This window comes from Pteropus vampyrus, unplaced genomic scaffold (genome assembly GCF_000151845.1).
Source record: "Pteropus vampyrus isolate Shadow unplaced genomic scaffold, Pvam_2.0 Scaffold103, whole genome shotgun sequence".
Lineage (NCBI taxonomy): Eukaryota > Metazoa > Chordata > Mammalia > Chiroptera > Pteropodidae > Pteropus > Pteropus vampyrus.
In genome coordinates, this window is record NW_011888884.1 from 4,823,949 (window position 1) to 4,838,551 (window position 14,603).

At 38.2% G+C, this 14,603-nt stretch overlaps 2 pseudogenes; one reads left to right on the forward strand and one right to left on the reverse strand.

Moving 5' to 3' along the window:
- The first annotated feature begins 1,172 nt into the window (after window positions 1-1,172).
- LOC111742917 lies at window positions 1,173-1,290 on the forward strand (annotated as a pseudogene).
- A 7,971-nt stretch (window positions 1,291-9,261) lies between these two features.
- On the reverse strand, window positions 9,262-9,384 carry LOC111742904 (annotated as a pseudogene).
- Between the last annotated feature and the right edge of the window lie 5,219 nt (window positions 9,385-14,603).

The window sequence follows — 14,603 nt, forward strand, 5'->3', positions numbered from 1 at the left end:
ATGATGGGCAAATGTTCTAATTTTTAGGAAATACAGTTAACTTTTCCTCTCCCCCACCTCTACCAACTATGACTTCATGAGTTTGGCACCAGTCTTAGGCAAAATTCCATAAAAAATTATTCTACTAATGGCTTATGTGAGCTTACAAATTAAGCAGCAGTCCCATTAAGCCAGTAGCGTTGCAGTAAAATTGATCATACCAGAGTAATCTAATTTCCTTTTCTGATTAAGGCCATTAGAATGGCTAAACAGGAGTGGAATGAGCACAGAATATCCAGATGACAGCAAGGCATGTTACTTGTGACACCATTAAATGCAAGATATGGAAAGATGGGCTGGATGTAGCTATCATGTGAGGGCTGCATAACTGTATACAGTGGGTACTGGTCAGTGGATGGTTAGTGATAAAGAAGCAGATCCCCAGTGGCTGCTGCAGGGCTTTAGCCCTAGGCATGTGCCTGTCCACACTTTATTAGAATATTTATCATATCAAGCAATGAATGTGCTATAGTCTTGGCTCTTTTGGGATCTGCTTGGCCCACAGGCCTTAAAGAAGGTATAAGTATAGACAGCCAAGTGACTCCAGGTTTCAGGGTACAGCTTATTGTACACATTGCCTCGGGAATACATCCATAATACTGGAGGTCCTTGTAGATCTGGCCCCTGACTACCTCTCTACTCTCATTTTTGCTGCCCACTTCGCCATGCCTCCAATCTTTAGCCATACCAAACTACAGTGCCTTATATACACCATGTTGTTTTACATCCCCTTTGTTTTGTACCTTTTCCTGTATCTGACTTGAGTACCCCCTTTTTCTTCTGCCTACTTCATCTCTCTGACAAGTTCCTACTCATATTCAAGACTCAGATAAACCTTTCTGTCCTCTGTAAAGCCGTTCCTTTCTTCCCACCCTCTTTTGCCCCCACGGCAAGTAAATTCTTGCCCATCTGAATTTTGGTTCTTGTACCCATCACTGTTTGAGTAATTATCACACTGTATTAACAACCTGTTTACTTGTCTGTCTCCTCTGCCCTCAGTTCTCTACCCCGACCAGCCACTCCTCATACAAACACTTTCAGCTCCTTGAGAACAGGGACTGGATCCTACCCAGAGCCTGGTACATATCAGAGGCACTCAGTAAAGGAATTAATGAATAAAAATGAATGAATGAGTCTATGGCCATGCTACCCTGAACATGCTCGATCTTGTCTGATCTCAGAAGCTAAGCAGGGTCGGGCCTGGTTAGTACTTGGATGGAGACCACCTTGGAATGCTAGGTGCAATAGTCATTAAAAAAAAAAATGAATGAATGAATGAATAAATGGCTTGTATAAAACCTATTATTCTGTCTCTCTGTTACCGAGTCTCAGCCTGCTAAGGATCACAATTAACATTTCTAGGCAGCCTGGCTCCTTAGACTCAGCTTTCCCAAAGATTAAAAAAAGAAATACACCAAACAGGATTCCTTTACCTTCTGGTCACCTGCTGTCTCAACAAGGGGTTATAAATGCACTGAAGCAGCAACAGAACCCTTTATCATAGTACGCACAAACCATATTGCTACAATTTCACAGAGCCTCCCAGAGCTATTATTAGTGCCTTGATTCACTTGGATGCACACACCAAAAGTCCAATTTTTCAAAGCTCCCCTCTTGTGGGACCCAAGAAGGCATATCTATACCACCTAGAAAGGAGGAGGCATTTTTAGAACTGTTGGCTGCACTTTTGAAAAGGGAGTTGAGCCTCACTCATCTCTTTTCTTCTAGTTGACTCAGAAAGTAAGTACCACCTTATTTAAATACCACCAGATCAGGGGGCACAAAGAATAATTCAACCTTCCTGGTGCTCTAGGAAGAGTCTAACTATTATGGGAAGATCTAAGCCTCTATAAAGGATGCACTGTGGTATAATGAAATAATTAAAATTCAAATGGGGGCACCAAATGCAAGTCAGCAGGCATTTATGTCTATGCCAATTATTCAGTTCTAAATAGCTAGACCAGGCAGCATTTGTTTCAGGTTGGCTGAGTTGCCTGGCTGGAAGATGGGCAGTCTGGCATGCTACCAGTGTTTCTGAGTCCATTTTGGTCCCCATGTAATGGGAGTTGGCATTCGGGACCCGCCAAAGTGCAAGGGATGATGCTCCACTGGTGATACTTCACATTCAGAGCTAGGACTGGCCTCACATACAAATTCCTGCCAAGCCAGGGGGCAAAAACCTAGGGTTCTGGAGCCAACAGAGTAGGGTGTAATCTTCAATTAATCACGGAGTCACAAGGAAGGACCTAATTGGTCTCCTTTCAAGAGGCATCTGAATTTATTAATAGTGTACATACAAAAACTTTTCAGTTTTAATCACAAACAAGTGTGAAACACTTAGAAGTTTGTAATCTTTATTATATGACACTCTGGCCTGTTGGCAAAACTTTCATCTGAAACTCTCAAAATACTTAATGGCTAGTGCTTATTAATAATAATAATGTTATATGATTAGGCAGAACTTTTCACTGTGGCCTCCATGTTCTCACAATGCTCTGGCTAGGGAGCTTTGGAATTCCTGGATTCTGCTTTGTAGTCAAGAAACAAGAACTCGAGAGCTCTATAGAATATGAAGGTAAGTAGAAACTTAACCTGTTTGTGACTATTTCTAAAGAGGAAGCATCACGGGCAAAGATCCCCATAGGTATCAGGAAGGGGCATGCCTTTTATCTGCTATGGTTCAAGCTCCCCACTTTTGGAGACCAGAGGACAGTGGATCATACCCACTGCTCTTCTCTATTTATCTTCTGAAGTCTTGGGGCCTAAAAAGATATCTGCAGGATCTAGAGCTAGGAAGGCTGGGTCAAAGAGAGAGGGAAATTTGTTGAACACCTGATTTTAGACTCCTCAGAATAATGGAAGAGAATATGAAGGAATCAGGGCTTCATGGGCCCTACTTTAAGAAAGGTTAGGGCAAAGATAAAGTTAGATCCCTGACTCACACTATGATGGTTAATTTTATGTGTCAACTTGGCTGGGCCAAGTTGATGAACCACCAGTCTAGCCGTCTCTGTGAAGTATTTTTTAGATGAGAGTAACATTTAAATCAATAAAGTTGGAGGAAAGCAGATTATTCTTTGTAATGTGGGTGGACCTCACTTAATTACTTGAAGACCTGAAGAGAAAAAAGACTGAGGTCTCCCAAGAAAGAGAGAATTAAGGTAGCAGACAGCCTTGGGACACCAGCTACAACATCAACTCTTCCCTGGGTCTCCAGATGCCAGCCTGCTCTGCAGATTTCTGACCTGCCAGCCCCCACAATTACATGAGTTAATTCCTTAAACTCTTTCTCTGTTTCTGTTTCTCTCTCACCCCCACCCCCTGCTCTCTCTCTCTCTCTCTCTCTCTCTCTCTCTCTCTCTCTCTCTCTCTCACACACACACACACACACGCACGCACATGGAGCCTATTGATTCTGTTTCTCTGGAGAACACACACTATATACTAAAATAAATTCAGTTGGAGTAAAGAATTAAATGTAAACAAACAAAAGGATAAAAGTACTAGAAGGGAATATTGGCAAATTTTTTGGCAGGCGTGGGAGGGAGTGAAGGCCTTTTTGAAAAATGCACACTTTACATAGAAACCAAAACCAGAAAATATGGACAGATTTGACTGGGAGGTCTGTATCTTCTAACCGTCCAGAAGTACCATAAGCATATAAAAAGGCAAATGATAAACTGGGGAAAATTAAAAATATATGTGTCAGACCAAAAGTTGATGCATTTTGTTTACAAAGAACTGTTACAAAGGAATAAAGTAAGCTGACCATCTTGATAGAAAAATGAGCAAGAACGAACAAGTCACAGAAGAAAAACAAGTGACAAATAAACATGTGGAAGCACTTAATATCAAAGAAATGTAAAGACAAATAAAATGTAATTTTGGCCAATTAAGTGATTAAAAACTTAAAAGGATATTCATATGTAGTGCTAGCAATAATGTAGTAAAAGAGGTGGGAATAAATAAGTTAACCTTGTCTTAGAGTTCCTTAGATTTCCATGCCTAAGATTAGCTTCAGACAGATGTGTACACATTTATAGAAGTATGCTAACCCCTGCAATATACCAGCACATAACTGAAAGCAACCTAAGTGTCTATCAATACGGTAATAGTTCAATGAATTATGGTAAATCCATGTAATTAAAGTAATTTAAAATGGACTTGTGAATTGTATTTATTTACCTAGGCAGATGCCCATTATTTATTAATAAAAAGGGGAGTTATAAAACATGCATAGTACAATCTCAGTTCTGAAAATACGTATTACATATGTAGGTAAGTCAGCATTCTTGAATAAAAGAAAGTCTGGAAAGAAATATACCAAAATGTTAATAATAGTGAGTGGAAGGTTTTTGGTGACTTAAATTTCCATTTGAGTGTGTTTATATGGTGGGAATGGAGAATGTTATATGTAATTTTTCTACTAAAACCTTACATTACTTGTATAATAATAAAAAAATGGTTTTTTTAAATTTTTATTTATTTTTACAGTATAGCATGTATGGAGTGGAGGAGGTGGGGAGGTAGGAGTGGGGGGCCAGTAGAATTAAGAACCAAAAATGAGGGGCAACAATTTCCACAATTTGTAAGAGTTCAGAAACCTCTGTCCTAGTCTCACACTTGCCATTCTTCTGTTTCCCTGACTTGATTAGCAGTATACTTATGAAAACTTGGCCTTATTTTGGGGAAGCAGAGAATGAGGGAAGCAAAGGAAACTGCATCCTGTTCCATAACTAATGAGAGGCAGCCCTAGAGAGGAGGCATACATCCTTTGAAGAGAGTCGAAAGTAGACAATCCCGAGGACCACGAGAAGGAGATGAGGGGCTGTGCCAAGATGAGGTGAAATGGCCACCCTGGAGGAAGCAGCAGAGGTCTGCACTTCAGAGCTGGGAGTTTGCAGGCAGACACCTATGGGTTGGGCCAACCCCAAATACTTGCTGGCCCAGAGCCAGAGACCCATGTATATATCTCCAGATGTGCACTAAAGTTTGAAAACCACTGCCTAATCTATTCACAAAAATCCAGCAGCTCTGCAGGTATTTCATAAGGAGAAAATTAAAGGGCTCCTCTGGAGAAACTGTTTCCAGGGAAAGGAGTATATATACTGACACCCCCTGTGAAGAAAGCCAGCTTGCCCAATAGTCAAGCATACATTTAACAAGCCTTTGCCACGCAAACACAGCTTCCATCAGCTTTTTAGTTCCCCATCATTAGCCATGAATGGACAATCAAGTATCATGAAATATTTAAGGAAAGCCTCCAACATTAAAAAAAAGAGAAAAGAAACCAAACCAAGTAGAGAGAAAAAGAAGACAATCTATGGAGCAATACTTAGAAAGTTGAGAATTAAAATTTTCCAAGAGGAAAGAGAAAATATTGTATCCCTTAAACAAGAGCAAGAGTCCTGTGTTTTTAAAAAAGAAGTACAATCAAAGAATGAAACAAAACACACAGAGATAAAAGAATATGGTAGCTGAAAGTTTTGTGGGTTCCTATGACTGCCTACACGTTCAGTGATTCTCTGGAAGGACTCAGACTCAGAGGTAGTTGTAATCGAATCGTGGCTACTGTTTATTACCGCAAAAGGATCACAGCAAGATCAGCAAGAAAAAGATACTTTAGACAGAGTCTAGAGGAGTCCTATGCAGGCTTCCAAAGTTTTCCCTCTTGATAGCGTGGGTTGTTGCACAGAACATACTCTGGCCTTCAGCTGCAAAATGTAGGAACTCTGCAGTGTTTTTGCCCAGATAAGCCCTCTTTATACTCAGAGTTTGTATTGCTGATCTTTTAAGCGCTCTGCCAATGCAACCAGCCACAATTACTGAAGTTCCAGACTCGCAGAAAGAAAGCAGGTGTTCATCCTAAATCATATTGTTTGCACTAACAATCTAGCCAGGCTGATAGAACAGAATTCAGTGCCCCAGGCACACAAAACAGCCTTATCACTTAGTAGCATGGAGTCACACACCAGAGGCCAAGTCTTAAGAGCTATCTTAGAGATAGCAACATCAGGCTGTGTTAACTATTTCCTGCAGGCTGAAATTGAAAATTCAACAGAAAACACGAAAGACAAAATTGAAAGAAAAAAAAAGTCTTTTGAGTATCGGATGGCAAAGAAGGAAAAGAAATGGAAAATAGAAAAATGATAAAATTAGGGAATCAGTCTAGAAAGTCTGATATCCAGGGTGAGCAAACAGACAAAATGGGTGGAAGGAAAATATAGAAGAAAAATTTATAGAATTGAGGAACAAGTTTTCATATTGAAAGAGCCCATTAGCAATACAACCTGATAGAGGCCGATGAAGAGATTGTGAGTGATTACTAACTCCCTTTGTGTCTGGGACTTCCAGCTATCCTGAGCGGGCATGTTATCCCCCACTTGCCCTTTAACACTTAATTTACATTTTAATTGATTTCTGTTTACCTGCTTATGTGAGACTACCACCTTTTCCATTTTCTGCCAAAAGCAAGTGGTTTAGGTGTCTTATTTCTTCTGGAGGAGTTTGTTTGCTGTTCGTATTACTCAGTTGCCTTGTGATCTGTGTTCTTTGATGTACTCAAATTTGTTATCTTTTAAAAAAAAATTATCTGGCTTAAAAAAAAGGGGTGGTAGTGAGAAAACCTTTTAAAGCAGAGTTAGAACCCATCCTGTCTGCAATGCCTGGTGCTTCCTACTACTGAAGCTTTTGAGGGAAAAAAATTATTAGAAAAATCAGTTCACATGTTATCAATATCCTCCTCCTCAGCAACTTTGTTTGCAACTTTCCCTGTTTTGCTAAGTCACTAAGGAAAAGCATTTCTATTTACTTTTTATCTTCCAAAAATTCAGTGGTCTCATTCATCCTTATCTTTCCCACTGTCTTTATTCCTGGGAGTTTTTTAAAAAACCTTTTTATTAGTTTAATATCAATTTATATCGGTTTGAGGAAGAAATGGGTATAAATATACACTTTTAAATTAAATTTATTGAGGCGACATTGGTTAATAAAATTATATAGATTTTGAGTGTACAATTCTACAACACATCATTTCTATATTGCATAGTATGTTGACCAAAGTTAAATTTCTTTCCATCACCATATATTTGACTCCCTTTACCCTTATCTACCTCACCCCCCTAAATCTACACTTTTATTCTGTCATATTTGTACTAGATTGTTGAATGCAACTTTATGTAGAGACTGGGTCATGAGGTGATTTAGCTTTATGTAGGTTACATACAATATGTTTTAAAAAAAAAGAAATGATTTTCAAACACTGGTATCTTAGTTTTTCATAACGATAAGGCATCTCCAGCCAACTTCTACACCTAAGTATACTGGGACACTACTGTTGAGAATTATTGGAATTTTTGCTAAACTTTCCATTTTATTTTCCTATGTGACTATATCATTTTTTTTTTTTTAATCTTGAAGTATTGGGGAGTTTTTCTCAGCTCTTCACTTGACTCATAAGCTATTTTTCTGACTAACCATTGATGTGCAAGTTATTCACGGGGTGTGTTTGGCCTCTTTTTGGTCAACACCATTTAGGGACTAGTGATACTCATCTGACATAGGCTTGAAGACCAAACACCTCAAAGTTTTTTTGTGAAGGCCCCCAAAGGAGAGTGTCACTTATGGTGTAAGTAGGCGTGTTTTCCTCTCTTGAACTGCGGTTTCTCTCCTTCGTTTTGGTGTTCAAGTGCTTTTCCAGCTTATTAAGGAGAAGTTATTCAGCTATTTCCTGTTTAAGACATCTTCCAGCAGTCTGGGGATCAAGAAAATCTTAGTCATATTTTACAATTTTATTCACTAAGATTTATTAAGATGCAGTGGACTTCTAGGAGTCTCTGTAGAAAATGAAGAGATATAATTCACATACTATTTAATTCAGCCTCTTAAAGGGTACAATTCGATTGTTTTTGGTATATTCCATTGTTATGTTTTTTAATTGGGGTAATATATATATTAAAAAAACAAAATTTGTCATTTTAACCATTTTTAACTATTTAAGTATAAAATTCAATGACATTAATTATATTCACAATGTTGTACAACCATCCCAACTATTTCTAATTTTTTTTTGTTATCCCCAAACAGAAACTCTGCAACCATTAAGCAATCCATTTAGCTTTAACATACTAGCAATTACTATTCTAGACAAAACTTTTCAAAGACTAATTTTAATTCCCAGTCCCAGTGTTATAGGTCTGTTATGTGCTATTACACATTTATACATACTCTGAGTGTTGTTCTAAGCCCCATCGTGGGCACATTAATGGCTCTAAAGAAAGTCAGAGCAAAAGGGGTAAATGAAATATGAGGTTTTAGTTGGACCTTGTAATTATGAGCCACTAGAGAGCCTTCATACTCCCATCGGCAGGTTTCAGTTAACTTTCAAATTAAGCCAGATGGCTTTCAAAAAATATTCACTACAGTTGGTGAATTTGGGAGCTTTTGGAGGCACTAGTCACCAATTCTCCCCAGGAAGTGACAGAAAAGTTGTTACAGGCATTCATTGCTGAGAAAAGCTCCACGTGTTCCTAGATATTCCTTCAGGGTTTGTGACTTGTTCTTGGCACAGAAACTGGTTATTTATTTCCTGGTCCTGAGGATTTCAGATATCCTTACCCATTGGATACCTTCTTTGAATTGTTGTTGGATTAATATGTCCATAAGATCAGAGAGAAATAAGATTAGTAGAAAAGTTTCATCTGTTTGCATATTGACCAGGTAAATTAAACTCGCTGTCCTTGGAGTTGCCATCTTTTTCCTTCCTTTTTTTTCCTAAAGTCCTTTGGCGACAGTGTGCCATTATTATCAGAAATGCACAGTAGGTAGAAGATCAGAGGAGTTCAGCTGCCCTAAAATAACACGAGGTACTTCTTGGACGGTAAATTTCCTATCCACTGGGTGTTCAAGCAAAGGTTGGATCATTAAGTATCAGAGATACAAGGAAGGATTGTTCATGGATGCAGTAGGGGATTGAGAAGGATAATAAGTTTCTTTCAAATTCTGAAATTCTGTGACATTGTGGGCAGCATTGCATAGTGGTAAAGAACTCAAACTTAATCATACAGACCTGGATTCAAATTCTGACTTTTTACTTAACCAGATATGTAGCTTTGAGCAAATTATTTAACCTATTTTTTTTTTCTTTTGCGAGGCAACCCTTGGTTAACCTCACAGATTGCAAGGACCTTATCAGCTTACAATCCTTTATTTTTTATTTTTTTACACCTACAGCACCTGGTCTTCCTAGGTGGTCTCCCATCCAAGTACTAACCAGGCCCGACCCAGCTTAGTCTCTGAGATCAGATGGGATCGGGCTTGTTCAGGGTGGGTGGCATGGCTGTAGACTTAACCTATTCTAACATTCAGTATCTTCATCAGTAAAATGAGTATAATCATGGAATTAAATAAATTAATAAATGGAAATGATTAGAATAAGTGTTTGGCAATTTCATACATACTTAATAAAAGTTAAGTATGATTTTTATAAAAGTATTAAGAGCCACAATTTTTGCAAAATGAATTAAAAGTTCTATGTTGTGCTTCTCAAAATCGGTATGACTGTGCAAATTACTTAAACTATTTGGACCTTGGTTTCCTGATCATGGGTGTGTTTAGATGCTCTTTCTTGAAGATTCTTTTTTTTCTTTCTAACTTTTTATCAAGAACTCTTTTAAGATGACCTTTATGGGATGGTAGGTGTTTAGGAACACTGAAAGAATAAAAGGCAGCCTGCCCAAGTGGGCAAAGTACTGAAGCAGGTGTTCAGCCTCTGACTTAAGGTTTGAGTATTAATTTTGTGCTGTTTATATGGGACCTTAGACCACTGTTTGATAACTCTGGCTAGGTTTGTCCAACAAAATTAGAGATAACCACCTATGCTTTCTCTTTGCCAACAAGGGATGGTTTGAGATGCAGTGGAAAAATTTATTAAAGCAATTTGATTTTTGCTGAAATAAAATGGCCTCTAATAAATGTAAGGTCATATCATTTTTACGAGCTAGAGACTTACATGGGAACCTATAATTGACAAGGTTAAAGCATCTCATTTTTATATCAAAATGGCGATCTCTGAGAGAGCTTCAAGTGGGAGGCGGATTTTCTATTTGTCAGGGAGAGTGGAGTAGTGGGCCATTGGTGATCTTTTACCCTTTTATTGTTGTTGCCATTAAACATCAGTTTTTCTGACTCTTTATATAGGAATATGGAGTTGTATTTTACTCTTTTGGACAAATTGTATCTTCTACTCCAGAGAAACTGGGTTTCTCTGTTCTCTTTATTATGTTACCTGTTGTAAGTTTTTAAATCAAGCTAGAAAACTTTGGGAGATCAAAGGATAGAGAGGCCTGGTGGAGGGGATGAATGTTTTCTATTATATCTAGACTTTATAATGACTGGATCGTGAGCAAGAAAAGGGACTTATAGAAACCTTGAAGAACCACCTAGGGTGTTTTCCCTGAGACCACATGAGGAATTTGAGTCTGTTGACATCCAAGGAGTGTTAAGCTGGTACTCAGATGAGAGGAGGGGGAAAAACACAGGTGGGTAGTAACAAAAGGGAAGAGCTTAGAAAATTTATTAAGAGAGACTCAAATTTCCATCTATGCATAGGAGGTCTGATCTCTGCCCCATTCCTCTGAGCATCTCCCTCATCTATAATTCTCAAACCTATTTTCTGTATCATAGAAAGATCCAGAGCCCCAACCATAGATATTCAACTGTGGGTTGCCCCACAGTTATCTCAACACACATCCCAAACTGAATTTAAGTCTTTTCTCTACCCCAAGCTATTCTTCTTCTTGTATTTTACTCTTTTTGTTCAAACAACCATCCAAATATGCAAGCTTAAAAATCTGCAGCCATCCTCAACAATTTCTTCTCCTTCACCCTGTACCATTCATTTAGTAGACATTCACTCACTATTTACTATGTATCCCTGCTAGATATTGTACCACAGCAGGAGAGACGAAGATGATTAAGATGTGGCCCTGAATGTAATAAACAGCTTAGTTCAGCAAAAGAAGCAAATAGGCAAACACAGTACAGTCAAATATAAATCCTTTTTGTTTTGTCTCTTAAAATGATTCTTGAATTCATTCCCACTGCCAGCGCTTAAATTCAGACCTTTTATTTGTCCCGGATTACGGAAGTCGTCTGGCATAATTCCTTCTTTCTGTTCCTGTTCTGGAAATACCCTAATCCCAGAATAAGCATTTAAAAGACACACACCTTTCCAGTTTTACTTCCCAGAATTCCACATGTCACTATCTATGCTACCCCACACCCAATTTAGTCACCAGAGCTTTTGTGGCCTCAAGAATACTATTTCAATGCCTAGAATTCTCTTTTCTTTATGGTGAATTCTTATTTACCCTCAAAGAGGCAGTTTAATGTCCCTTCTTCCATGAGGTCTTTCTCAAATACTCAGGTGAGATTTAATGCTCCCAGAGTACTCCTAATACTCCCATTTATACTCTCTATCATGCTGCATTTTGGAGGGTTTGTGTGTGTGCATGTATGTATGTATGTATTGTTTCTTGTTTTTGTTGTTGTTTTAGTGTTCCTCACTGGCCTATAACTTCGTTAAAGGAATGTATCTTACTCCTATTTTAATCCCAGCCACCAGATTAGGGATTGGAATAGAGTAAATGCTCAGAAATGTTAAAAAGAGGAATGGCTCTTTGGGAAGCAAGAGTTTGATCCAAACATGGTTCTACACTAAGATTTAGAACCAGGAAATGCTGACTTCTCAGGCACTGGACTCTGGAGTTGGCTCGTGGCAGGGGTGCGGCCACCATTACTCTGAACTTTCATCAGCACTCCCACAAATGGTAACCATAGCAGAGCCCAGTTTTCATTAGGAAAAGGAAATTGCACAAAAAGCAATAAAGCTGGTGCCTTATAAATATCATTTAATACAATCCCAACAGCCCTTTGAGGGAGACTTTCTAATTCTCATTGTACAGGAAACAAGCTCATGGTATTAAAGGACTATTCTAAGATCTCATAGCAACTAAGGCTTGAGCTATTTATTTATTTATTTATTTATTTAATTTTATTTATTTTTTTTTATTTTTATGCCTACAGCACCAAGTATTCCTTTCCTAGGTGGTCTCCCATCCAAGTACTAACCAGGCTCGACCCTGCTTAGCTTCTGAGATCAGGTGTGTCCAGGGTGGCGTGGCTGTAAATTTGAGCTGGATTTTAAACCCAAACCTGGTTGACATTGAAGCTGCATTCTTTGCGCCATTCTATACTACTACAAGTTACAGGTCATGGTTTTAATACTTGATAATTGTTACTACATTGGGGCTGATAGGTTATCATGTAATGTCCCCGGTAAAAATTGGCAATTATTTGGTGAATTACTATTCTGTAGAGTTTCAACCTGGAAAATTTAAGAGTTCTGAATTGGGGTATCTAAATTACACAAACCATTATTTGAGCTCATACTCTAGATTGCAAACATGAATTTTGGATTAGAAAGAGTGAGGGTGGTAGAGTAATGCCTCATTTGCCTCGTTTATAGACCCCAGTGGTTCCTCCACCATCAGATATGGCTTCTCTTTGGAAGATTTGAATTGCCAGCATCACTGCTCTTCCACTTTGGGGCCTTTATTAAATAAAATAAGAGTTATTTGAACACAAGCACTGCAATACCATGCAGTCGATCTGATAACTGAGACAGCTAAGTGACTAATGGGTAGGGAGCAGATACAGCGTGGGTATACTGGACAAAGGGATGATTCACATCCCAGGTAGGGTGAAATGGGACTTCTCAAGATTTCATCATGCTGCTCAGAATGGCACACAATTTAAAACTTATGAATTGTTTATTTCCGGAATTTTACACTTAATATTTTTGGACCACTTTTGACTGCAGGTAACTGAAATGGCAGAAAGCTAAATGGACTACTGTAATTAGGAAATGATGGTTGACAAGAAAGGCCGTGAATAGCAAAGGAAGTGTTAAACTCTCAGGATGCTAGAATCAGCAGAGCCTTAGTGATAATCTGCAAAATAATCTACAAAATAAGGCCGAGACAGGCAAAGTCAAGTAGCTACTCAATGCCAAAGCCAGCAGGAGAGAAGCCAGCCCTTGATTCTTAGAACAATGCTCATTTTACCTAAGCTCCCTTTGTGAATGTGAAGGTAGTTCACAGCCAATCTGGACACATCAGTACAAAAGTATACTTGTTTTCTTAAAGTAAATTCACTTGTTTATTGTCAAGGTTCCTCTTTTCCTTATGCTTGGGTGATTTCATCTATAGCCATCTAAAACCGATGGTTCTTATACCCTAATTTATGTAGGGACACAATTCCATTGCGTGGATGTACCATACTTATTTACCTACTCTCCTATTGATTGACACTTAAATTGTATTCAATTTTTAAAATTGTAAACAATGCATATGGCGAACTTTTTAAAGATTGGCATTTTAAAGTTTTTAGCTTACAATTGATTTACCGATCAGACATTTATCAAGCATCCGTTCTGTGCCTGGCGCTATGGGTTTTTTGTTTTGTTTTTTTTCAATGACATCGCCAATAAGAAGAACAAACTTTGCCTATCAGCTTCCAAGATGAAAATGGGATTTTTCTATTAACTGCCCAGTCCAAAATAACCTTCATCATAGAGCTATAATTTCAGGAGAGCCTGCTCTATGCAGTTACTATGTTAGACATTTTACAAGCATTTATCCGTAGATAGGTAACTAGTATTCTCATTGTACAGATGAAGAAACCAAGTCCTAGAGAGGTTAGGTAAACTGTGCAAGGACACATAATGAATAAGCGATAGAACTGAGTTCATTCATTCAACAAGTTTTGTTTGTTTGTTTTCCAGGAGGACCTACCAAGTGCCAAGCATTCTTTTTGAGTCACATTGGGAATTAATACAATGGTAAGTAAACCAGATATGGTGCTTATACTCTGAATGGCAGACAGTAAACAAGTAAACAAAGATAGAAATGCATATAGTCATGTGCTGTGTAACATTTCAGTCAATAATGGACGGCATATATGATGGTGGTCCCATAAGATTATAATGGAGCTAAAACATTCTTATTGCCTAGTGACATGGTAACAACCATAACGTCATAGCACAATGCATTACTCATGTGATTGTGGTGCTGCTGGTGTAAACAAACCTGCACTGCCAGTCATATAAAAGTATGGCACACACAATTATATACAGTACATAATACTTGATAATAAACAACTATGCCACTGGTTTATCTATGTACTGTACTATACTTTTTATTGTTATTTTAGAGTGTACTCTTTCTACTTATTAAAAAAAGTTTACTGTAATATGCCATGTTATGCTGGCAGCAGCCTCGTACATCTCATGTTTACCACATCTCTTGATTGCACCATTTTCTCTTGTGCTTTATTTAATCTTGTATTGTTTTAGACAGTAACATGTTATACAGATTTCTATCCTAGGAGCAATAGGCTATACCATATAGTCTAGGTGTGTCATAGGCCACACCACCTAGGTTTGTGTCAGTACACGCTATGTTGTTCACACAATGATGAAATCACCTAATGTTGCATTTCTCAAA